This window comes from Choloepus didactylus, chromosome 15 (assembly GCF_015220235.1).
Source record: "Choloepus didactylus isolate mChoDid1 chromosome 15, mChoDid1.pri, whole genome shotgun sequence".
Lineage (NCBI taxonomy): Eukaryota > Metazoa > Chordata > Mammalia > Pilosa > Megalonychidae > Choloepus > Choloepus didactylus.
In genome coordinates, this window is record NC_051321.1 from 2434778 (window position 1) to 2458348 (window position 23571).

The 23571-nt window shown below is 50.6% G+C and overlaps 1 long non-coding RNA gene across 1 annotated transcript; it reads left to right on the forward strand.

Moving 5' to 3' along the window:
• The first annotated feature begins 210 nt into the window (after nt 1-210).
• LOC119510944 lies at nt 211-9312 on the forward strand. Its single transcript, XR_005212077.1, has 3 exons — nt 211-421; nt 4155-4282; nt 9131-9312. It is a non-coding gene; the product is annotated as an uncharacterized LOC119510944 (long non-coding RNA).
• The last annotated feature ends 14259 nt before the right edge of the window (nt 9313-23571 follow it).

The following is a 23571-nucleotide window of genomic DNA, read 5'->3' on the forward strand; positions in this document are numbered from 1 at the left end:
GGCTCTGTGCAATGTCCCTCCTGAAGATTCAGGCAAATGCAGTCAGCACATGTTGCCAAGGCCACAGTTTGTGTGTTCATCCAAATCCACAACCTCAAAGCAAATGACTCACCTGTTTGCTAAGCTGCCCAGGGAGCTGGGGAGGGTGTTTGCCAGCTTCTCTGTCTGGTAAACAGCTTGCTGGTCTGACTCATCCAGATCCCAGCCAGCCAGGGTGGAGAAGGGCTGCAGATGAGTCCTGTGGCTACAGATCCCCCAGGCACCGTCCTGATCAGGAACGTTGGGTTCGCTCTCCCTTTCTTGGCCTGGATGTTTACTCTCCCTTGCATGGGCAGCCTGTGGGGGCGTTCCCAGTCGGCCCCCTTCCCTGCCAGCCTGCTCAACCTCGTCCGCCCTGCGTTCCGTCAGTCCCCTTTCTCACGTGAGTGGGGGTGTCAGCTGGTGATCTGGGCAGCATTTCTGTTCAGAGGCTCCACAGGCTGGTTCTCGAGGCTCTGGGTTTCAGGCATGAAGTCGGCTGTACTCTGTCTCCTTGAGGGGAGGGAGGAAGGCCACAGAGCTGCAGGTGGAAGGGAAAAGCCAAGCTCAGAAGGTGAAGGGGCAGCGGAAGGAGGAGGAACAAGCAGTAGCTGTGCTTTCCTGAAGCTTCTAAAGGTGGATTCGCCCTGCCCTCGCCCCTTACTCAGCAAGCGCCTGGGGCTCCCGACTCCCCTTACTCGCTCTAGTCCTGCTCCTCAGTCCAGCAGTCAGAAGGCAGCCTGAGGACCTCCTTCTCGGAGGGCACAGGGTATGTGTCCTCTCTTCCTGGCATCAGCAGGAAGGGGCTCAGTCCTCCCAGGCGTCTCAGTGCCGGGGGTGGTCCTAGGAACAGGCTCGGGGCTCTGCTGAGACTTGGCGTCCTTCCCACGGGGTCTGCGAATGGGTAGCATGGGAGGTCATCGCTGTGGACAGACACCTGGCACGGAGAGGGGCGTGGCCAGGCAGCCGGAAGCACCCCGCCCCCCTCCGGCCAGCGCTGGCTTCGCCCTGCAGACCCTTCCGTGCTGTGGGTGCGCTGGGTGCATTGGATCTGATTTCACGTGTGATGCCCACATGTCACACAGACCTCGGGCCTCGGGGGAACAGATGATAAAGGCTGTAGGGTATGAAAGCCCTCCCCCAAGTGCCAACATGTGGCACGAGCTCTTGCTCTCCTCCAGCCCCCTCTACCCCCCTCTATCTATTTACAACCACACCCTGACACACACACGTGGGCACGTGCTCTCTCTGCTCGCTCCCTCCCCTCCCTCTCCCTCCCATATACACACTCCCACACACACGTATGCATCCTTTGTCATCCCTAAAATTACCCTGCAATGTGCTTCATACTTAGGCACAAAAGTCCAGGAAGATGGGTCTCCATGTTTCTGGGAAGGTGTCCAGCTGCCAGCGGGAGGTTGGTGCCCCCAGCCGCCCTCTCACATGGTTCCCATGAGCGTCCAGCTCTGAGAGGAGCAGCCCCTCCCCACCTGGAGGCCACAGGGCCACGGGAGGCGGCTGACCGCCCTCATTTGATGCTGCTGGGAGTCAGAGGCAGGAGCTTTCCCTGGTGAGAAGAGCAGCCCTCCAGGGGGTCAGCGAGGGTGGGCTGCGGGTGCCCAGGTGTGTGGTGGCCTGGGGTCCTAGGGGATTGGGAGGGCTCCAGGGAAGAAGCAGCCATATTACAGGAGCCCGAGCAGGGAGACGCTGGAGAAGGGAGGAGCCCTGGCAGGGAGGAGCCCCAGCGGGGAGAAGCCACAGGAGGGAGGAGCCCCAGCAGGGAGGAGCCCGAGCACAGAGGTGCCTGAGTAGGGAGGAGTCCAAGCACACAGGCGGCTTCCCAGCTGCTGCCCTGATGCAGCTGCCCTGCAGGGCACTGATGTCCATAGGAGCAGGATCCCTGCAGGATGGGCCTGGGGGTCCCGGAGAGACTGGACACCTGTGGTCAGGGAGAAGCCAGAGGCCCCAGGGAGCCAGGAATGCCCACTCCCCGGACACTGAGGGGAAGCAGAGGAGCAGGTGCATCTTTGCGTTCCAGGAGCCTGTTTGGGAGACGAATCCCGGAGACCTGGCAGGTGTGTGGTGGGCAGACCTGGCGGCGGGGCCCCTGGGGTCTGGGAGACACATCTGTCCTGGACGGGCCCTCGGAAGCCTGCTTGGAGAGGGCCTCACCGTGTGGTCACCGGGCTGGCCTCAGGACCTCAGACGGGGGCATGCGAGGCCGAGATGCCCCGAGGGGCTGCGCTGAGGATTGGAGCCGGACCACCAGGGAGGGCCAGGGTGGTGGGAGAGTGGAGTGCGGGGGAGATGGAGGGGGAGGAGAGGAGGGGTAGAGAAGGGTGGTAGAGTGGAGCAGATCAGAGGGGCGGAGAGCAGGGACGGGAGGGATGAGGGGAAGGACGGGGAGGGGAGAGCCAGGGGCTGGGGGAGGAGGCGGTGGGGGAGAGCAGAGGAGGGGCATCCGTGGAGGGGCAGGAGGAAGGAGAGGGTTTGAGGGCCCAGAGGTGTGTCTGGTGTCCCACAGCATCAGGTGAGACGGGGCATGGAGATGGCAGCCTCGTGCTCCGGGGGCCCAGCAGAGGAGCAAGCCTGGTTCAGGGCGGCCTAAGGGCACTCAGGGCTGCAGGGAGATGAAGGTGAAGAAAGTTTCTCCGCAGCCCCAGTGCAGGCTCAGGCTGCAGACATGTCAGGGCTAACGCCTGGGGGCGTCGCTCAGCGCGGCCCAGGACCCCCATCTCCCTCCCACACCCACCCACCATCCAGGCATCCAGGCCCGAGATCGGCCCCCTGCCGGGTCACCTTAGCAGGCCCCTCGGATTCCATTGTTTCCATGGCAACAGGAGCGCTCCCGAGCGGAAATGAGAAAGGCTGAAAAAATGTACAAAAGACCCAGCGAGGCTGCAGCCCCCGTGGCGCCCGCGCGGTCTATGGAAGCCCCCTTTCGGGAGCCTGGGAATCAGCGCCTGGGCTGGGGGCGGGTCCCAGGAGGGGTGCCCGCTTATCCCTTACCTGCTGTCTCACTGCCGTTCGCGGAGGAGCCCAAGGTGGTGCCCAGCGGCTCCCGGACTAAGGAAGCCGTTTCCACAGAGGACCCAGAGCGAAGTTCTCACATGGAGAATTAGTCCAGACGGCAGGAGAAGCAGGGAAGGAATAAGGAGGGAGAAAAGGGAGTTGGTGGGAGCCTCAAGCTTCTGAATGAAATGCAGGTGGTGATTCCAGAGGGTGTGGCCGGGAGACCTGGGCTGGGGACCAGCCCTAGGGTGGGGTGCCCTGGATTCCAGGTAACCAGGCCCCAGACCTGAAGGTTTAGCTGCCCCAGGGTTAGGGCTGTAATTCATTTACAAGGAGGTGTAAATTGCTAAAAACAACCACGCTGCTTCCTTGCCTTCTAAAAAGTGCAGAGTCAGTGCCCGGAATCTTTGCATGCAAAAGAGCAGATCTCCAGAGGTGGGAGCTGGGGTGGAAAGGCACTTTTACAGGATTGGGGTAAGCCTTCCCCTAAGGCTTTGGGTCTTGGGGCTGAGGGAAGGTTGGGGTGGCCTTCTCCTCCTCCTGGACCCACAGAGCGTCCCCCCTGTCCTGGAACCAGTTGACCCAAACGTGCTGGAAATGGGCGTGCTGGGCTCAGCTCCCCGGGTCCCCGTGCAGGTGCTCCCGGAGGCTGCCCTTGGCCCCAGAGGTGAAGGGATTTGCCTCACTGCGTCCTCATGGAGCACAGAGCCGGCCAGGGGACCCCCAACACCTGGAGCATCCTAAGGATAAGCGCCCCTCCCACGGGTGCCCATCGTGTGGGCAGAACGTGTGTTGAACGTTACAAAGCCGGCGTGTGTGCAGGAACAGCGGCCCGCGGTGCAGAGGAGGCCTTCTCCCAGCATCACCCATGTTCCCCACGAGCTGCTCTGCCAGGGGAGGGAGACGACACCCTTCACTTTGCAAAAATCACACCGTAAGACTTTTTATTGAGCAATCTTCTGCTTTTGAAGATATCACAGGCAGGATGACAGCTAAAAAGTGATGCTCGGGAATGCCTGAAAGAATACATTGGTTTTTGTATCCAGCTTGATTCCTTACTGCTGAGAATTGTATGTTCCAGGTCTCCTGTAAGTGATGGAACATCACCCCCCTTTTCTTCCCAGTGGACTGCTGGGGCCGCCTGTCTGTCACTGATATCTGACCCTGGAATAATCATCTCTCAGCTCCTCACAATCCCACTCTGCTGGGCCCACGGTGCCAAAACAGCCGGGAAGTCCCTCCCCAAAATAAGGTAATTCAGCTGAGAATGCCAACAGTCAATCCATCGTTTTATGTGAAGAGAGACAAAATGAGTCAATTGATTGATGATTTCACTTTAAACCTAGACTCCTTGGGGTGTGGTATAAACCAAATTGCAAGTGAGAAACCAGATCCAGGTTTCTAGGAAACTTAAGGGAAAAAAAAAAAAGTTTGGGATGGCTTCTGTGCTTGGTTCTGCAGTACTGCAGCAGTGATCACGAAACACCTGTGTTGGTGAGCGGCTTAGGAAGCTCATGGGACAGTGCTCTCCAGGCATGCTCTCCTGCAGGGCACGAGCTCCAACCAAGCTTCCTGGGATAAATGTTTTTCTGGTGAAATACCCCAACACCCCAGTTTTATTTACTCTGACTTCTCTAAGATTCTTAAAAATGTATTTATCAAATGCCAGACCCAGCGACCTGACATGCAATTAAAGACTTCAGAATAATATGCATGGAATGAGGTAAATATTGAGTTCCTGTCACAGAATAGCCAAGTGGACTTGCTTTTCCTAATGAGACCAAAGAATGGGCACCCTAAATGGGGTGTGTGGCAACATTCCCCCTGTGTAAGTTGTCACTCTCCCTGGGGCAGGGAGGGGCTGCTCCAGGGAGGAGAAGGCAGGAGTGGTCTGTGTGTCCCAGCGCAGCTCTGTCCGTCCCAGCACAGCTCTGTCTGCCAGCCTCCCCCGTGGGCACAGCCTGAGCGCCACAGCCCGGGGATTTGGATCCTAGACAGCCACGCAGGCAGACAAGAGCTGGCGTGTGTTCCCCAGAATGCATCTATTTTCTGCAAATGTTCTGAGCTCCTGCCGTTTACCAAGAGCCGTGTTTGGCACAGGGGGCTCACGGGAAATAGAACTGAACGTCTCCATGCTCCTGGTTTTGTGGTCTGGTGGGAAGACTCTTGTCACTGAGTCAAAACCAGAGATGACAAAGTTACCTGAGGATGAGGGCAGAGTCCCAGGAAGGAGGCAGCAGGGCTCGCCAGACACTAGGAAATGGGCCCCCCGGGAAAACCTCCCCCAAAACTGAACTACAGGGATGGGTGAGGCGCAGCAGATCTGCAAGCTCAGGGGAGAGAGCAGCAAAAGGGCTGCAGCCTGGGAGGTGGGCACGGGAGGCGTGGCCGGAGTGGGGTCCGTGGGCACCTGTGGGCAGTGTGGGCGTGTGCTGTCCGGAACTCTCCAGGTGTGGGGCTGGAGATTCAGTGGGGAGCCTTAGCAGGTTTCATCAGGTTTGCAGTTTATGTATCGCTCTGCAAGCCGGGTAACTCCTGTGGGGACACGGAGAGCCACTGCCAAATCCTCCATGTCAGTGTTTCCTGCTGCCTGAGGCGTCTTCCTGCAGCTCGCACGCAGGGACTGCTGCGAGAAGGAAGCACTTGCCTTTTCTCTGCCTCCCAAATAGATTTCCATATGTGCAGAGAGGCAGATGTGAAACTAGAAGGCAGACATAAAACGACAGAAGGGCCAAGGCATTTTGAATGCAAGTGATAACCTGCCTCGCCTTTTCACTTCCAAATCCCCTCTTTCCTAAAGGAAATTTCAGTTCAATCATTGAAAGTGATTAAGTGATTGGATGTTGATAAACTGGTACAGTGACAATGCCTCCCTTTGGAATAGTAGAAATTTAAGGGCTGGATTTTCCATTGTGGACTTTTCTCAAGTTACAGCCAAGGGAGAAGCAGTAAATCCTAAAGAGAAGAAAGCCCTGATGATGCTATCCCAGGATCTCCAGCAAACCTGGAAGTTTTGGAAGCTTTCCAGGGGCCTAGAGACCCATCGTCAGGGGGCACGACTCCTTCCTCTGTCCCATAAAGTGCGGAGACTGAAAGAAAGAATAAAACCCACCCAAAGGGAGCCAAGTTAACTGAGTAGAGGGTTGGGGCTTTGGCCAATGGGGTACATGAGGTCCCGAGAGAGCCCTGGATACCCCTCTACGGGGTTAGCTCAGAAAGTGAAGCTGGACCACGGTGGCTGTGGATGGGGTAAAACTCGGAGCCCTGCTCCAGGCTAAAATCCTGTGTGTGAGAGCCCTCAGGCCAGGCCCAGGCAGTTAGGAAAGCCTTGCCCACGGGCCTCATGGGGAAAGTCGCCCTCCCCACACCAGGCTTGGTGCAGGTGCAGGTGCAGGTGCAGGGTGCAGGGCAGCCTCTGAAGGGAGTAGTCAAGGACTATCCAGCCCCCGGCCCTTGGCTTCCCCCAGAGCTGCACTCCCAGTCTGGACTCTGCCCTTCTGAGGCTTCCGTGCATCGGGCAGGATGGGGACAGCTGGGCTAAGGCACCACTGCCCCTGCCGACACTCCTATGCTCCATACCTGGAGGCCAGGGGGCACTTCCCTCCTCTCTGACTCAGCGCTCAGCGCTTTCCCACTCCCACTCCTCCCCCAGGTCCTGGGTCCATAAAGCAGTCGGAGCCTTTCCCGGGCTCCCCCCGCAGTGAGATGACTCCCCCCACACTGACACATCTGACCCTTGCCAGGTACCACTCCACGGGGAACACACACAGAACGCTGGAGAGGCCCTCTGGCCTCTTGCTTACACTGTTACACTAAGTGAATTAAGACTTAATTGCTAATTTCAGTTTGGCTTCTTGCCCTAATTGATGACTGGCAGCTCAGCTTTTTAACAAAACTAACTCTGTTTGCAGATAGGATGGTACCGTATATAGAAAACCTTAAGGAATTCACAGATAAAAATTAGTTTAATAAACAAGTCCAGTAAGGTTGTAAGACACAAGATCAATATACAGAATACATTGGTATTTCTCTTCAGTGGCATAAATAATCCAAAAATGAAATTAAAAGAACAATTCCATTTATAATAGCATTGAAAAGAATAAAACACTTAGAATAAATTTAATAAAAGAAGTATAAGATATCTTTGAAGTCTGAAAACTACAAAACACTGGTGAAAAAAAAAAACACTTAAATAAATGGAGAGATATCCCAGGTGCAAGGGCCAGAAGACTTAATATTGTTAAGATGTCAGCACTCTCCAAAATGATCTATAGCTTCAACACAATATTGTTCAAAATGACAGATGTCTCTTTGTTTTGCACAAATTGACAAGCTGATTCTAAAATTTCTGTGGAAATGCAAAGAACCCATAAGAGGCAAAGCAATCTTGAAAAAGAACTAAGTTAGAGGATGCATGTTTCCAATTTCAAAACTTACAGCAAAACTACAGTAAATCAAGACTGTGATTACCATTTGTGACACTGGCATAAGGAGAGACACATCCATCAGTGGCATAGACGAGAGAGTCTAGAAATCAACCCTCCCGTTTATGGGAGAGTTTCAGCCAGGGAGCCAGGACAATTCCGTGGAGGAATGAGTGGTCTCTTCAACAAATGGCACTGGAGCAACTGGATATCCACACACAGAAGAATGAAGTTGGACGTTTCCTCAGGTCGTGCACAGAAGATTAGTAAATATAGGCCATAAATGTAAATTTAAGAGCTAGAATTATTAGACTCACAGAAGAAAATATAGGCTCAAATCTTCATGACCTTGGGTTAGGCAAAGCCTTTTAAAATATGCCATCAAAATTCACCATCTTAAAAATACCACAAGCAATTAAGGAAACAATAGGTAAACTGGACTTCATCAAAATTAAAAACTTCTGTCCTGCACACAATACTCTCAAGAAAGTGAAAAACCACAAAGAAAATGGGAGAAAATACTTGCAAATCATATCTCCAATAAGGGATTTGTATCTAGAATACATGAAGAATTCATAAAACATAGCAATAAAAAAAGGAGCTAATCAAAAATGGGCAAAGGTTCTGAATAGATATTTCTCCAAACAAGATATACAAATGGCCAATAAACACATAAAAATGTGTAGCTTCATTTATACAAAATGTTCATAATTGTCAAATCAATAGAGACAGAAAGTAGATAAATGTTTGCCTGGGGCTGGGTGGGGGTGGGGGTGGGGTTGGAGGACTGGGGGTGACAACTGCTAATACACAGGAGGTTCCTTAGGGTGACATAAATGTTCTAAAATTAAAGTGGGGTGATGGTTGCACAACTCTGAATAAGTTAAAAATAATTGAATCATACCCTTTAAATGAGTGAACTGTATGGTATGTGAGTTACATCTCAGTAAAGTGATTTAGATGATACAATGATGATTGAACAAACTTTAAAAACATATGTGGGAACGAGTCACGGCAGCTCCAGGCTGTGTGCTTCCCGGAGGAGGGGGAGAAGTGAGGAGTAATAAGAGGTGATAGAGGAGGCTGCTTCTTCGTATTTCTTAAAAAAATTAAATATTAGTATTTGCTTACCAGGTATGCTGGTTTGGATGCATTATGTCCCCCAAAACACCATGTTCTTTAATGCAATCTTGTGGTGGCAGATGTGTTAGTTTTGATTAGGTTGGAAGCTTTGGATTAGGTTGGTTCCACGGAGATGTGACCCACCCAACTGTGGGTAATTCCCTGGAGGTGTGGCCCCACCCATGCAGCAGAATTAGTTTACCTGAGCCCTATAAGAGCTCAGACAGAAGGAACTCAGCCCAGCTGCAACTAAGAGAGACATTTCTGAGAATGCCATTTTGAAACGCAACCTGGGAGCAGGCAGAAGCCAGCCATGTGCCTTCCCAGCTAACAGAGGTTTTCCGGACACCATTGGCCATCCTCCAGTGAAGGTACCCGATTACTGATGTGTTACCTTGGACACTTTTATGGCCTTAAGACTGTAACTTTGTAACCAAATAAACCCCCTTTATAAAAATCCATTTCTGGTATTTTGCAGAACGGCAGCCTTAGCAAACCAAATACCAGGCTATAAACCTTCCATAATTCTATGTTTCTTTTGCCATCCTATTTAGAGTCACTACTGCCCCTCTGTCCCAGGATTCCTGGCTGTGTTCGTCTCCCTGGTTCTCATCCTTTGAAGTGGGAGTTCACCTGTGTGCTCAGGGCCCTGCCATCCACTGGAATGCAAGACAGATCCCTCAGGGCAGGGATTTGTCTCTTTGTTCCCAGCTGCTTCCCCAGTGCCTAGAAAAACATCTGGTCCATGATAAATGTTCAATAAATATTTGTTGAAATAATAAATGAAATTTGAAAATATGAAAAAGAGACTGGATACTATTCTACCACATTCCCACTGAGAAGATGTTCAGTAGACCTAAAGTTCCTGGGATATTTGGCAAAATTCATCCATAAGAATAACTAATGGGGTCAAGAGCCTAAGGGAATGCTTAACCTTTGATATATCTTTTTTAATCTCCTGAATTAAGTGAGGGACTGTTAGTGCTTCTTCTGTGAAACATTATTTGAAACATTAATGGTTAGACATGTATTTTGTTCAGGATAAAAACAATTATTCTTTGGCTTCTTGTTTGGGAACTCTTGGAGTACACTTCCGTGAATACACCATACACGGCTTATTTCCCCGAGGAAAACAGCCGCCATGTGTTTGAGACATTAAAGCTGTTTGATCAATTTGTTTTGTCTGAAATAAATACATAAATGTAATATTATCACTTCACTTTTGTATAAACATTTTATCATAATTCTATTTGCACAGATGCTTGGGTCCCAGCAGCTCTTGCCGATAAGGAAAGACGTGTGTCACTGGCCTTCTCTGGCGGGCAGGCTGCAGGCCGCCCAGGGGTCAGGCCTCTCTTGTCAGGCTGGACGTGAACTCGTTGCATCATTTGCATCATAACTGTGTCCATCTGTTCCTGTGTGACATACATGAAACCAGCACACAAACCAGCACACACCTCATGCTTCACCCTAAAGAGAAGATGCACAATGGATGGGAGTCGGGTCTTCCAAAGACACACCCACCCCAGGGGCAGATGGAAATCAGTTTTGTGTCCAACTGCGCTTGGGGAGAAAGTAGACAAGTGGAGATCATGGCTTAATGTCTGTTTCTGAGCAACCACATACATAGGTCTCAGTAAATTATTTTATGGGTGATTTTTTTATTCCACCCCTATTTGTCTTTTGCATGTCTCAGCTGCAGACCAAGAACCCATAAAATCCACTCTCTGTGGTGAAGTAGCCCTGTCTGCCTGTCCCCTCATTTTGTTTGAGAAACTGTTGACTGAAACATGATCTGATGAGCCCGTCTCTTTAAAGTCTCCCCAGTCAGGATGTGGGCCGAGCTTCCTGGGCAGACTCTGAACATGCACAAGAGGCTGATAAGGAGGGGTGGGCCTGGCTCTCGCACAGGCGGGTGCCCCCAGCCTCTGGTCTGGGTGACGGTGTCCTCGAAGCTGCAGCTTCACATGGGTGTGTGTGTGGGGGGCAGCCTCCCTTCTCTGCCTCCAGGGGTGCCACGCTGGGGTCCCCCAGTCTGTACCTGCTATGGAGGTTGGTGGAGACGCTGCTTCTGCCCCCTCCTGCTCATGGTCAGGGCCAAGGGCCAGTTGTCCAGCTTCACTGCAGCCCGAGGCCCTTCACATGTGGTACGGGGGTGCAGGCTGATTCTCCTGGGTTAGGTGCCCATTTGGCAGGTGCCTAGAAGGATATCTTGGTGGGCAGCTGGGGCTCCCAGAAAGCAGGTTATGAGAGACAGGACGTGGAAGCTGCCGGCCTCTGGAGGCCCGGGCCGGGAAACTGACCCAGCGTCTCTTCCACTGCATTCCATTGGTCAGAGAAGCCAGAGTGCCCAGATTCCAGGGGATGTGCCCCTGAGCCCCTCTCAGACTACCAAAGAATGGGGGGAGCATTTCTAATCTGCCATCCTGCCTCACCGGCCAAACTCAATCCCTCCATCTACAATGGGGGGGGGTCTTCAAAGAGAAGTGGGCTCCTTCCCTGGGGTCCCGGCCCTGTGCCCCACCTGGCTTAGCTCCTTTCAGAGCAGCAGGTGCAATCCGCAAAGCTGGGCCAGGAACGGCACTGTGTGTCCTGGGGCAGGGCTGGCAGGGGCCCTCAGCTGGTGCTCGGGTCTTTCCAGCTGGGCAGGGGCTGCTCACTCCTCCCACCATCTTGTCCTGTTTGCCTGCAGCCCCTTCCGTTTCCACAGGGTCAGGCTTGGTGGAGAATCGGGGTTTGCCGGCAGACTCCCCAGTGGGGCTGCGACTCCAACGTGGGCTCTTCCCTCAGTGGAAATGGTATGTGGCAATGGCCTCACCTCCATCTTGCTGGGTCCCCATGGCGGAGGCACCTGCCCTTCCTGATGCTTCTGGGGGCCAAGGAAGGAGGGGGCAGGCCCCCCTGTCTGCTGAGGGCTCACTTACCCGAGGAGTCTTCAGATCTCTCCTCGTTCCTTTTGTGGATAAGTGGCTGGGCCTGCTGAGAAACTGTTTTCAGAGATTGTGTGTGAGTGTGTGTGTATGAGTGTGTGTGTGTGTGTGTGTGAGAGAGAGAGAGAGAGAGAGAGAGAGAGAGAGAAACTTCCAGCTGGACCAATGAGGAAGGGTCTTAATTCTGAGGCATCCACATCTCGTTTGGAATGAAAAGCACCCACACCTGGAGCCTGGCTCCCCAGCCCCCCACACCCACATCCACAGATGCACCCCCCACCCTCCCCCCGGGGCCCTGCTCATACCACCTGGACTGGCCCCTCCCCCAAAAGCCACAGCCCCAAAGGGATGGCAGGGCGGACGCCGGGCAGAGCCCCCCGTGTCCTCCCACACCACCTGCGGCCCTCCTGCGGCTGACCCTGTGCAGCGGCCCGTGGCCTGCAGTGCTGGGAGAGGCAGGCTCAGAGGACGAGCCGCCCCTGCTCCCCCACACACCTCGGCCCCCACAGCCAGTCGGGAGAGCGTTTCCCCATTACTCCTCCTCCTGTGCATTGCCAAACTCCACTTTCCTGCAAAGAGTGCACAGAATTCATTTCCAGATGCTCAGATGTACGGTGCAGTCGCCCTCTTCCAGGCACGTCACCTGTCCCCACGCGGCTGTGGCACCTCAGTGCAGCAGGTCCTGCGGTGACTCCATTTCTTGGGTGAAGGAATTGGGGCTCAGCGAGAACCCGTGACTTCCTAGGGTCACGGTCAGAACGTTAGAGGGTCCCAGCACTCACGTGGAATTTGCTGAGCAGCACCTTCCCGCCGTGCCTCTCTGTCCCATGTGTGGAAGCGAGCACAGGCTCCCGGCTGCACGGTCGTCCGGCGAGGAAGGTCTTCGATGAGCTCAGATGTAGCCACAGACAGTCTACGTTGAGAGTCAGGTTTACCGAGGGATACTTCACATAGAGTGACATTTTCCACTCTGAAATGAGTAGCTTGATGAGTTAGGATAAACATATGCAGTCATGTAACCACCACCCCACCACAAACACATCCTAAAGACGCTCCCATCCCCCAAGCCCCCCATGCTCCTCTGCAGCCCACACTCTGTGGCATTGTCACTGATGCGATTTGTGTCCCTGCAACCCGGCACTGCCCAGAACGTCTTATCAAGAGCACCAGGCAGTGAGCAGATCTGGGTCTGGCTTCTCTTACTGAGCATAAGGGAACTGAGATTTAATCGTGTATGACATGCATTGCAAGTTTGTCCTTTCTCATTGCAGACTGATATTCCATTGCGTGGCTGTACGAGATTTTGTTTATCCATTCACCAGTTGATGGACTCTTGGTCAGTTGCTAACTTTTGGCTATTATGAATAAAGCTCCATAAACATTTACAAACAGGTCTTTGTATGAACATGTGTTTTACGACTCGGATAAAGAGGCAAGAGCAGGATTAATAGGTTGCATGGAAAATGTATGTGTATGTTGAACAGCTTTACTGGGGGATAGTTTACCATCCATGAGCTGTAACCACTGTGTAGGCACAATCAATTATATTTTATATAAGCTTATGGACTTGTGCAGTCATTACCACCATCCAGATTTATAATATTTTCAACTCAAAAATTCCCCGATGCCCATTGGCAGTGCATTCTCTGCTCCCACCCTTAACACTAGTCAAGCATTGCTCTGCTCTCTTCCTGCCTCTATGATAGATAGAAGCACAGATAGAATCACAGCATTTATCATCTTTCACGTCTGAATTCCTTCACCTTGCACGGCATTTTTGAGGTCTGTCCATGATGTGCACGTATCAGAACTCCCTCCCCTTAAATCACCCCTAAGTGTCCCATGGCCCAGAAGTGGCACATTTTGATTATCCTTTACTGAGCTGGTGGACATTTGGACTGCTTCCAGATTGGGCTCTTATGAATAATGGTGCCACGATCACTCATGCACACAGCTTTATGCAGACATATGTTTGCATTCTTCTTGGGTAAATTCCAAGGAGTGAAATTGCTGTGTTGTATGTTAAGTTTGTGTTTAACGTGGGAGATTTCTGTTGTTTAAAAACTCTCTTTGGGGCAACCATAATCTGCTGGGTTAAGTGGCAGAAGGAAGTCTTCTAAATCGCTGAGGATGTGGCCCTGGGGAAGAGTGCACTTAGCTTCCCAGGCAACCAGCCCTGGCTCTGTCCACCAAAACCTTAAAGGCTTTCTAGAAGAAATCTGCTTCAGCTCTGGAGTGGCTACAGTTACCACCAGACCCAGAGGTTGACTGGGAAGGGTCTGGGTGGGAGCTGAAGCACCTCTAAACGACATTTACCACCGCCACCAACCCCCAACCAAACCCACACCCAGGTAAGCCCACACCCCAGGCCCTGGGCCCCCCACCCCCACCCCCAGGACTTTTAGCAGAGAGGCTCGCTGGGAGCTCAGCAGCGACTCTCAGCTAAAGGCACTAACTGGGTTTTACAAGGAACCCAGTCAAAACCCTCTCTACCCTCTGCCTTCATTTCCCTCTGCACATCTGGGTCCTGACATCCACCTGAGCCACATTGAGACAAAAGTGCAGGAAGGCCTCCTGCTTAAAATGTATTTCCACACCGCCAAGGGCAATGTCCCCTGAAGCGGCTGGCACTGCACCACCTCCGGCGTAAGTACTTTATACATGTACACACATCTCTGACATCAGTAGCACTCAAATATCAAATTCTTTGATTCAGAATGAGAAAAGAGACGCCCGAAAACGGAAGGACAAGTGGGAGGACTGGCCATGAGGCCTTTGAAGAGGTGTGGGTTAGCGTTCATGTCATAAGACAAAAGATCCTCCATGCAATCCTCTACGGACGTGTAGCATGAACGAGAATTAAATCTCTTTTGTTTCTGCTACAAGGTCTGGGAGTTGTTACTGCAACATAATATATTCTGTTCTGACTGATAGAAATACTGTTTGTAATAGCACTAAAAATATAAAACACCTAGAATTCAGCTTAACCAAAGAAGTGAATCATCTTTCATGAGAAAGTGATACTTTCCTGAAAGACATTATAGGGTACATAAAGAAACAGAGAGATGCCAAGTTCATGGATTATAAGAATCAATATTGTAAAATACATGAAATTTCCCCTAATTAATCTAATTTTTCGATGCAATATTAATCAAGATCTCAAGAGTTTATCACGGAATTTTGCAAACTGAATCTAAATTTTCTGTGGAAAAGCAAAAGACTAAGAATAGCCAAGACACTCCTGAGAAATAACCAAACACAGAAACGTGCCCAGCCAGAGAGTGTGACTTACCCCTCCCTGGTTCCCTCAGGGTTGTAGTTAGCCATTTAACGACAGCTATTTGGTTATCATAGATATCAAGTTGGAAATGAACTAATTTCAGGTACAAAGGAGATATTTGAGAGAAATGAACTTCAGAGCCCTTTTATCTTCTATAACAATGACAATAAAAACCAAAAATAAATGAGCAACCCAGAAACATTGGCTTGAAGGCAGACGCGAGGCAGGACACACTGTCGCAAATAATTTGAGTCACTTTGTCCAGTGTCAGTTCGTTTCAACCTTACTAATGAGTGAATTGCTGAGATGTTATTTGAGAAATGGAATATTCCGTTGAAACATTTCATTCCAACAAAAATAAATACTACCCTCATAGCTTGCAGAAAATTTAATTAAACTATAATATTTGAACCTATCAGTAACTCTAAACCTGAGAGACAAGCAGTACAAATATTTCTAACAACGCTTTACTGGTGAATTCACCAAACTGGCACTTGATCAGGCAAATGGGTCTCCAGTGTCCTTAGCATCTTTCTGCCAGTGTCTCAATGTCCCGTAGGATGTTGAGTCCCCTCCAATTTGACACATCTTTGTGTCTTTGTACTAAAATCAGCAAAGGGACATTTGAGTCAAATAAGAGAGATGGTGGGTGAAGGAAAGACCCAGGCCCCAGCAGTTTGGTGTGTAGGGAAAGAATACGGATGCCAGCCTGCTGCACTCTCCGAGTTGGGATGGGTAGCCGGGTATACCAGATGTCTGATGGTGGGGAAGAGCAGTGGGTAATGAGGTTCTCAGGAATGTCCCTTAGAAGTGGACTAAGCTGAAGGGACATTTTTTTGGAATTCTCTGGACCAGGCGATTCAGGAAGAGTGGTGAAGGCATTCTTCAGCTGGAAACCCCCAGAACCAAGAGGCTCTCCCATCTGCGTTCCTTCCCCACAGCCATGGCTGCACAGGCCCCCTCCCTGGGAGACCTCAGAAGACACACATATGCTCCTGATGCTGGGTGGAAAATGAGGCGAATTAGTTTTCCACCAACCCCAACATGGGAAACATCTTTTTCACACTGTAGAAACTATATAATTTCCTGCTGGTTTATTTTTGTCTCCTCTGGGCCTTGCCAGCATAGGAGAAGCAGGGATGTACCTATTCAAATGACCAACATATCACAAAGAGGAGAGAAAGCATTGTCATTTCCAACACCCCAGAGCACCAGGCTGCATTTCTGAAATAAATCCTGCCTTGAGATTCTGCTAACTCTTTAAATTTATGTAGCGCTTTTACTCCCTAAGTGTGTGTGAATATAGTGTCTCCTTCCATCCTCCCTGGCTAATGTTTGCAGAAGCTTCCCTGGGGCTTGCACTAGCTGCAGTAGGACAGATGGGTGGTTATTAAGCCTATGTGTGGCCCTCTAACTTCCTCCATACTTCTCTCCCTCCCATCTCTAACTTCCCTGCTCATGGCTATGAATCAGCTAGAGGAAGCTCGGAAACGGTAGTCCTATGAGTTAGACTTGGTGGCTGCTCTCTGGGAAAGCTCCCGTCCTCCCCCCAGCACGCTCCCTCACTGGGCTTGATCTCTTGCATCCCCTCCTTGTATCCCTGGGCGGGATTCACTGCTCACCTCTGCATTGAGGAGAGTATGAGGATCATTCAGGGAGGCCTCCTGCATGAGTCAAACATATTCTCACCTGGGGCCATACAACCCAGCCTCTTTTGATCTGGTCCTATAAGAAATGTGAAACCCCCGTTACTAAGCAGCTCCATCCAAAATCTCCTTTTGTTACAAATCTGCACGGATTTGTGACCTGAGCTCACTGTTTCACGGTGTTAGAAAGGAAGCAGATCCAATACTCAACCCAAAGGAGCTGCCCTTTTGGAGACAGTAGGTGGTCCCCGTGCCAGCCCTCCTCTCCGACATCTCTGCAGCCTCTGCACATTGAGGGACCGCTCCCTTGGGGTGGGTGTCACACTGCGTCGCCTGGCTTCACTGGCCAGGCCCTCTGTTGCTTCAGCCCTCCAAGGTCCCTTGCCCCTCTTTTCTTGGTTTAGTCATCTGCACCCATGAACTCATCTCTCACCATAGATGGGATATCACCCTCAATTCCACCCAAAGATCCACTTCCAGTGACATTTATTGCCTTTGTTTTAAACCTGTATTTCTTGCTCACCAAGGGACATTTGTCATGTGACTCACAGCTTTCCAGTTCAGCCTACCCACAGTTCTCCAGCCTGCCCAAATCTGTAGAATGGGGACATGGGTCACTCTGGTTCTTGTCTTCCCTTCTCACCTGTGTAAACACTACTGGTGCTATGTGCTGATATCCAGAAATGCCTTCAGGCAGCTGCCTTGGTGGTTGCTGCTAACACATACCTGCAGGTGACCAGAGCTGACTTGGCCATCATGTCATTGTTCACACCCAATCAGCTATGTTATGTTCATACCCAATCAGGGCCCATCACGGACTTGTACAGGGAGACAAAATCCTTACTCCCTTGCCTCAAGGTGGAGCAGAACCTGCAGTGACTTTACTCTTCAGAGCTGCCTAGAGTGTCAGGCTGCGGCTGCACCAGACCTGAGGCCATATTTTTCTCTAGCTTCTTCCCCTTGTCTCTGTTGCTCTCTTCAGTCCCTTATGTGTTTCTCCTGGGGGACTGTCTCAAGCAATTGCCCAAGAATCCTTGTGTCAAGTTGTGCTTCTAGGAAGCCCAACAGAAGATAGCTCCTTTATCTGAAGTCACCAGATTGTGTAATTTTTAAATTTGGGTTAATTTTGGAGTTCCCCTTTTCTCCATCCCCATGCCACCCCTTACTTTTGGTGTTCTTCACTCTGTCTGTTTTTCCCCTCCCTCCCTGCTGTTGCCAATGAGTAGTCCACCCTTTTTCTGGAGAGGCAGCTCATTGGATTTGGAATCACTAGGTTGAGACTCAGATCTCAACTCCATGTGGTGCTGAATTAGCTAATGCGTCAAACCTGTGCAAAAAGAGGGGAAAAAAATGCCCACCACACGGCTTCCAGAGAGGCTCTGAAGATGAAACGAGACGAGAGAATGAGTGAGGAAGAGTGGGGGTGCCCCAAGCTCCTCAACACACCGTGTAAACCCGAGGTGCTCTCACCGCCCTGCAGCTGTGTGGAACCCTGAGGTGCTGGCATCACCCTGCAGCCCTATAAACCGAGTTGCTCTCACCATGGAGCTTCTATGCTAGTTGTGGCTCCTGATTTCCAACATCAGTGTCCGTGGCATAGAGTGAAGCTCTGCTCGTCTTCGTGCCCCAAGGCATCACCCACTGTTCCATTCCACAGCCCTCTAAGGATTCCCAGGCCTGTCCATATAAGGCACAAACCAAGACTGTTCAGAATTACGAGATTTTTGTTCTTCCCAGGTTCACTGAGAAGGGGCTTGAGACCCTGCAGAGGGCTGGTCTCGGGGAGAAAGAGAGTGGAGTGGGGCCTTGGGAAATGGGAGAGGGAATAGAACGGATGCCTTACCTACAGCAAAGAAAATAAGCATCACACAGAGCGTCAAGATAAGTGGACACAGAATAAAGAGTCTCAAGTTCGGAAACGGGACCCAGGGAGGCTCCGCACATCAGAGGTGGGCAGAGGTGGAGTAAAAACTGTGCTTGAGTGGAGGAGTTCCAGAAAGAAAAGGCAAGGGGGCAGCGATCAGATTTATGCTCCTGAGCCTGGGCCTCCCTTCAGGAAAGTTGCTTTTGTTCCCATCAGCTAACGCAAAAGACCATGAAGAAATACAACCGACTTCCCGGGAGCTGTCACACACCCGCTGTGCCGCTGGAACCACTGTAGCTGGAAGGGGCTCTCCACTCCCCACACTCAAGCAAATATCCTTGGTCTTCAGACTTCACCGCCCCCCCAGGTATCTGACCCTACAACTGTACCTGAAGCAACCTCTTCCCTATGGAAATTTCTGTGGCATTTATATTTCATGACAGACATAAATGTTTAACTGTTCCACTTTTATTAGTTTTGTTTATCAGGATAAATTGAAAGTGCCTTGGGTCTATTGATTATCATGCTCCATATGTCCCCAGTATTGCCTGAGGGATTGCTGATCAACCAATATACCTCATGATACATACATTTCATTGATTATCACCATTGCACTGATGGACAAGCTGCAATTCTTTCTATCCAAAACAAGAGAGAAGGTTGGGAAGTGAATCAGTCTTACAGAAGGTTTCCAAAAATTTCTGGCATTGCATAACAATCAAAATTGATGGTTCTCATTTCTCATGTGCATTTTTAGGACTGATTATGGTCTAAGAAAAGAGAAAACTAGACAAATGGACCGAGGAGACCAGGGCAGAAACAGTGCCAGATCTCTGCTCTTGTCTATTCACTTGGAGCCGAGTGGCTTCAGGGTAACACAAGGTGGAGACGGGGACCCGGCCTGGCCATCAATATTGACGAGTGTTGACAAGTTCTACGGAGAAAAACAGGGCTAAGAGAAGCTGTATGAGTCAGGTTTCTCCAGGGAAAATGTACCAAATATGTATGTAACACAATTATTATGAGATTTATTATAGGAACTGGCTCACATGACTGTGGGAATGGGCAAGTCCAAATTCCATAGGGCAGGCTACAAGCTGGAAATTCCAATGAGAGTTTTTGATGAAATCCCCAGGAGAAACTGGCTGATATAGAGCTGGAAGGTGGAAATTCTCCCTTCTAAGGCCTCATCAGAAGTAACTTTTAACATCCATATTTCTGCCGACAGTCTCCTCAGAGCAATACGGGCTTTTTCTATCAAGCGCCTTACAATCCTTCCAGCCTATACCCATTACTCAATTCCAAAGCTGCGTCTACATTTTTTGGTTTTTACAGTGGCAGCACCCCACTCTCCTGGTACAAAATCTGTTTTAATTTCCTTGTTGCTAAAGCAAGTACCATGCACTGGTTTGGCTCAAACAACAGACATCCACTGGCTCATGTTTTTGAGGCCGGGAGAAATTCAAATAGAGGGCATCAAGGTGATGCTTTCTTCCGAATGGCCTCGTGGGGCTGGCAGCCAGTAGTCCTGGGTCCCGGACTCCTCCATCTCATGGCGATGTTCGTGGTGGCCTCTCCTGGCTCCCCTTCTCTTCCAGGTTCCACTGACCTTCAGCTGCTGGCTGCTGCTTCCGTGCCTTTCTCTCCTTCTGTCTGAATTTCATTCTCTTAAAAAGATTCCAGTAATAAGATTAAACCCATCCTCATTCACTGGGCCATACCTTAACTGAAATAACTGCATCAAAACATCCTACACCCACAGGACTGGATTAGGGTTAAGAACATGCTTTTCTGGGGTGCACATCTCCAAACCACCACAGATGCCAACTTGACAACACATCTGCTGGATAATGTGGAAAAGAGATTGGGGCCTGTGATAAAACCAAGCGCCACGGCTAACGGTTATCCAGGTCTATCAGAAAGTTCAAAGCGCATCCCAGCTTTATGGATTTTAAAATTTTTGATCCTTAAATTCAGCATCCATTTCCCTAAAGCTGGTAGGCTGTGGGATAGGGCAGGCCCCTTTCTTTGAATGATTTTGGGGGACCAGACTGTGTTCCAAGTGAACTACATTTTAGAGCTTGGAGCCCAGGGACAGCGTGATGCTGAAGGAGATGTGGGGGGCGGAGAGGGGGTACTGATGAAGGTAAGACCTAGGCAGGAGCTGAGAATCAGACTGAGCCTCCTCTGGGGTCAAATACAGTTTCAAACACATCAGCTTTCCTACCGTCTCCCAGAACCATCACAGTAGGCATGAGAATTTCCTGCCTGCAGGAAGCTCCTGGGGATGCCTGGGAGACGGAGAGGCAAGGCCATCACGTGGTGGTGCATTCTGTGATAGCAATGCTAGGCTGTGCTATTGAAGCATGCGGGGGAATTGAGGAAGGCTTCTTGGAGGCAGTGATGGCCGAGCTGGAAGCTAAAGGATGAAAATAAATCCTCCATGGAAACAAAGGAGGGCATCATGGGCAGAGGTCAAGCCAAGCCTGCAGAGTGTGGCCAGCTGTGGGAATGGACTGAAAAGTGGGGTGTTGGGCCATGGAAGGGGGAAGCTGGAACAGGCAGCTGGGTCGGGTGGGCTCTCCGGTTTGGAGTCAGCAGCGTGGGGTCCGAGGCAGTGCTGACCTTCTGTAATCTGCAAACAGTGGTATGATCAGCACCCATCTCCCCTCAGGGTTATGGGGATCAAGGAAATGACTTATCGTTATTTGTGCACAGACATGTGGCATGCTTGCCTACGAAGACACCGGCTATGGCGGTGGCAACAGCCCTGTAGTCTGTGATATGAGGTTTTCATTTTTCCTAGGGTGAAGGAAGTCCACACAGGATATGAGCAGATGGAGAGTTCAGCCTGACCCTGGAGGCTGCAGCATGAGTGTTGATTGCGGGGAGACGAGGAGAAAGGCTAGAAGAGCATCGCGTCCTGGGTGCTGGGAGTGACTGGGACAGAGAGCTCTTTGGATTGGAACTGTCAGGATTTGGCAACTCATTAAATTTGGGGGAAGGAGGGAAGCAGAGGAGATAAGAGCATATCAAAGTGGCTTGCCATCTTGGTTGATGGTGGTGTAAGCTCATAGACTGGGGCCGCCAGAAGAGAAGATGGGGCTCAGAGAGCAGTGATGGGGGTGGGGGAGCCCAGGCAAAGGGTGGGAATATGCAGAATGCTTGACGTCTTCAGCATTAGTGTCCTTGAGGTTAATGTGCTTGGTTGACAGCCAAGGAGGACTTGCCCACTTGGATTAGGGGTCACAAGCCCATTCAGGGGCCAAGGCCCAGCCTGGGGACGTCCAGATGCCAGCCTTCCCAGTTGGCAAATGCCCGGCTCTAGAGAGAAGTAACTAGGCTTGCGGGGTCCAAACACTGCTTCCCCCTGGCTGGATTGTGAGCCTGCATGTCCTAGGAGACTTACCAGCCAGTGGCAACACTTTGATTCCATGTTAAAACCTCACCTCAAATCCATCACCCAAACCCCAGGAAAGCAGAGCCAATGGGGTCCTTCAGTCTTGGGAACTCCTGGGAAGCATGAGAGAGTGTGTGTACTATTTAAGCATACGTATACATGCATGTACATGTATATTTATATTACACAAACACAGATACACCATATACATTATTCATTGAATAATATGAAGTAGCTACCCAGGTAATGGAGTTTCTTCCTTTCCTAATGTCGCCTCAGTATTAGCTGCAGCCATTGTCATCTGTTCTTGTCTCCCGACGTGACTGACTCGTGCGGCACCTCCTACTGTAACCCTCCAGACAACTGTAAGGGTGTATACTACATCCATCTTTTTGAAGAAAACTGCAAAGTGCTTATTTATTGTTGGCCTAGACAGGCCCACAAGATGCCGTCTCCAGAAGGTGCCCCAGGAAATCAGATGAGCCTCTTGGCAGGGCTGAGATTGATCATCTGGCGCTCTTGGCTGCCCAGTGCAGCTAGTGAGGGGGCAGGCACCAGGGCTGGTGGGGTGGCGTTGGGTTCCCCGCTAATGACTTAGTTAGAGACTTAATGGAGAAGTGGGGGGCTTGAATTGGGGGTGGGGGACTGCTTTATTGTGTTCAGTTATTCCCAGGATTTATGGGCCTGACTGTTTGAAAGTCATCATTGCTCTTACTACAAAAACAGTCTATTTTTTAAAATTGTGGAAGTTTCTTTGAATACAAAATGGCTTTTACAAAACTTTTGACTGATTTATTTATAAGGGAGTATGTTTCACTATAGTTGTTTTTGAGGGAACTGCAAAAATTAGGGGAACATCTGTGTAGCTCCGTTAGACTGGACCTCTGATAAATAGCAGGGAGCACAGGCATGAATTCTGCAACGATATTGAGTTGCTAGGAGGTGGCTCCCAGGGAGATGAGCTGGTCTAGAGAACTCCACTGGGCAGTGAGGACCACAGCCTCCTGGTTGCCTGGCTGAGTCCCTGGGGTGTCTCCATCCCCTGTTGGTTGGCTCTCCACTCCCGTGGTCCTGTGGTGGATCCACAGATCATTTCTCTATTCATCTGCCTTTGTCTTAGGTTCTGACATGACCTGTGGGGTCTGACACTGGTTGATGTGGTCCACGGCCCAGCTCACCTGCTGGATTTACCCCATCAGCTTCTGGTGAACAATGTCTGCATCTAGGACCCCATCCTAGGTACTGGGATGAGCACACTAGCAACAGGAGCTCAAGTCAGTAAGGGAGGAAGAGCTGATTCACGCACGATCAGCACGTTCAATCCTATAAAGGAAAGTGAAACTGGCATGTGGGGGCTCAGAGACGAAACCCCAGGGGAGCGGCCACCTGGAGGGTGTGGGTCCTTCTGTCCCCAACCTGAGCCCCCAGTGGCTCTACTTGCAACCTGCGGATGAGCTCCTGACCTACCCCTAGGCCTGTACGGTGGTGGGGAGGGGATAGAAGAACGTACCTTACACCTTCTACACGACTCCTGAGTGCTGTGGTCCTGAGCGAGTCTTGACTGTCAAGATGTTCTGAAGTGAGTGAAAAAGCATTTTGAAATTAGGGATGTTTGTTTTTGTCCACAAACCTACTAAGCTGTTTTTCTGACATTACCAGACATGCTGGAGAAATTAATTAGGCAGTTGAGCTCCACTTTTGGTGGCACTGCCACCAAAATAGATCCCTCAACTGACAAAGAAGACAATATATGAAATTGTAGTTTGTGACATTGTATTTTGGGGTACAAGTGTATATATAGAGACAGAGGTAGAGATGAGTTTGAGATAGAGATAGATGTAGAGAATATATATTGATACGTAAATACAGAAAAAT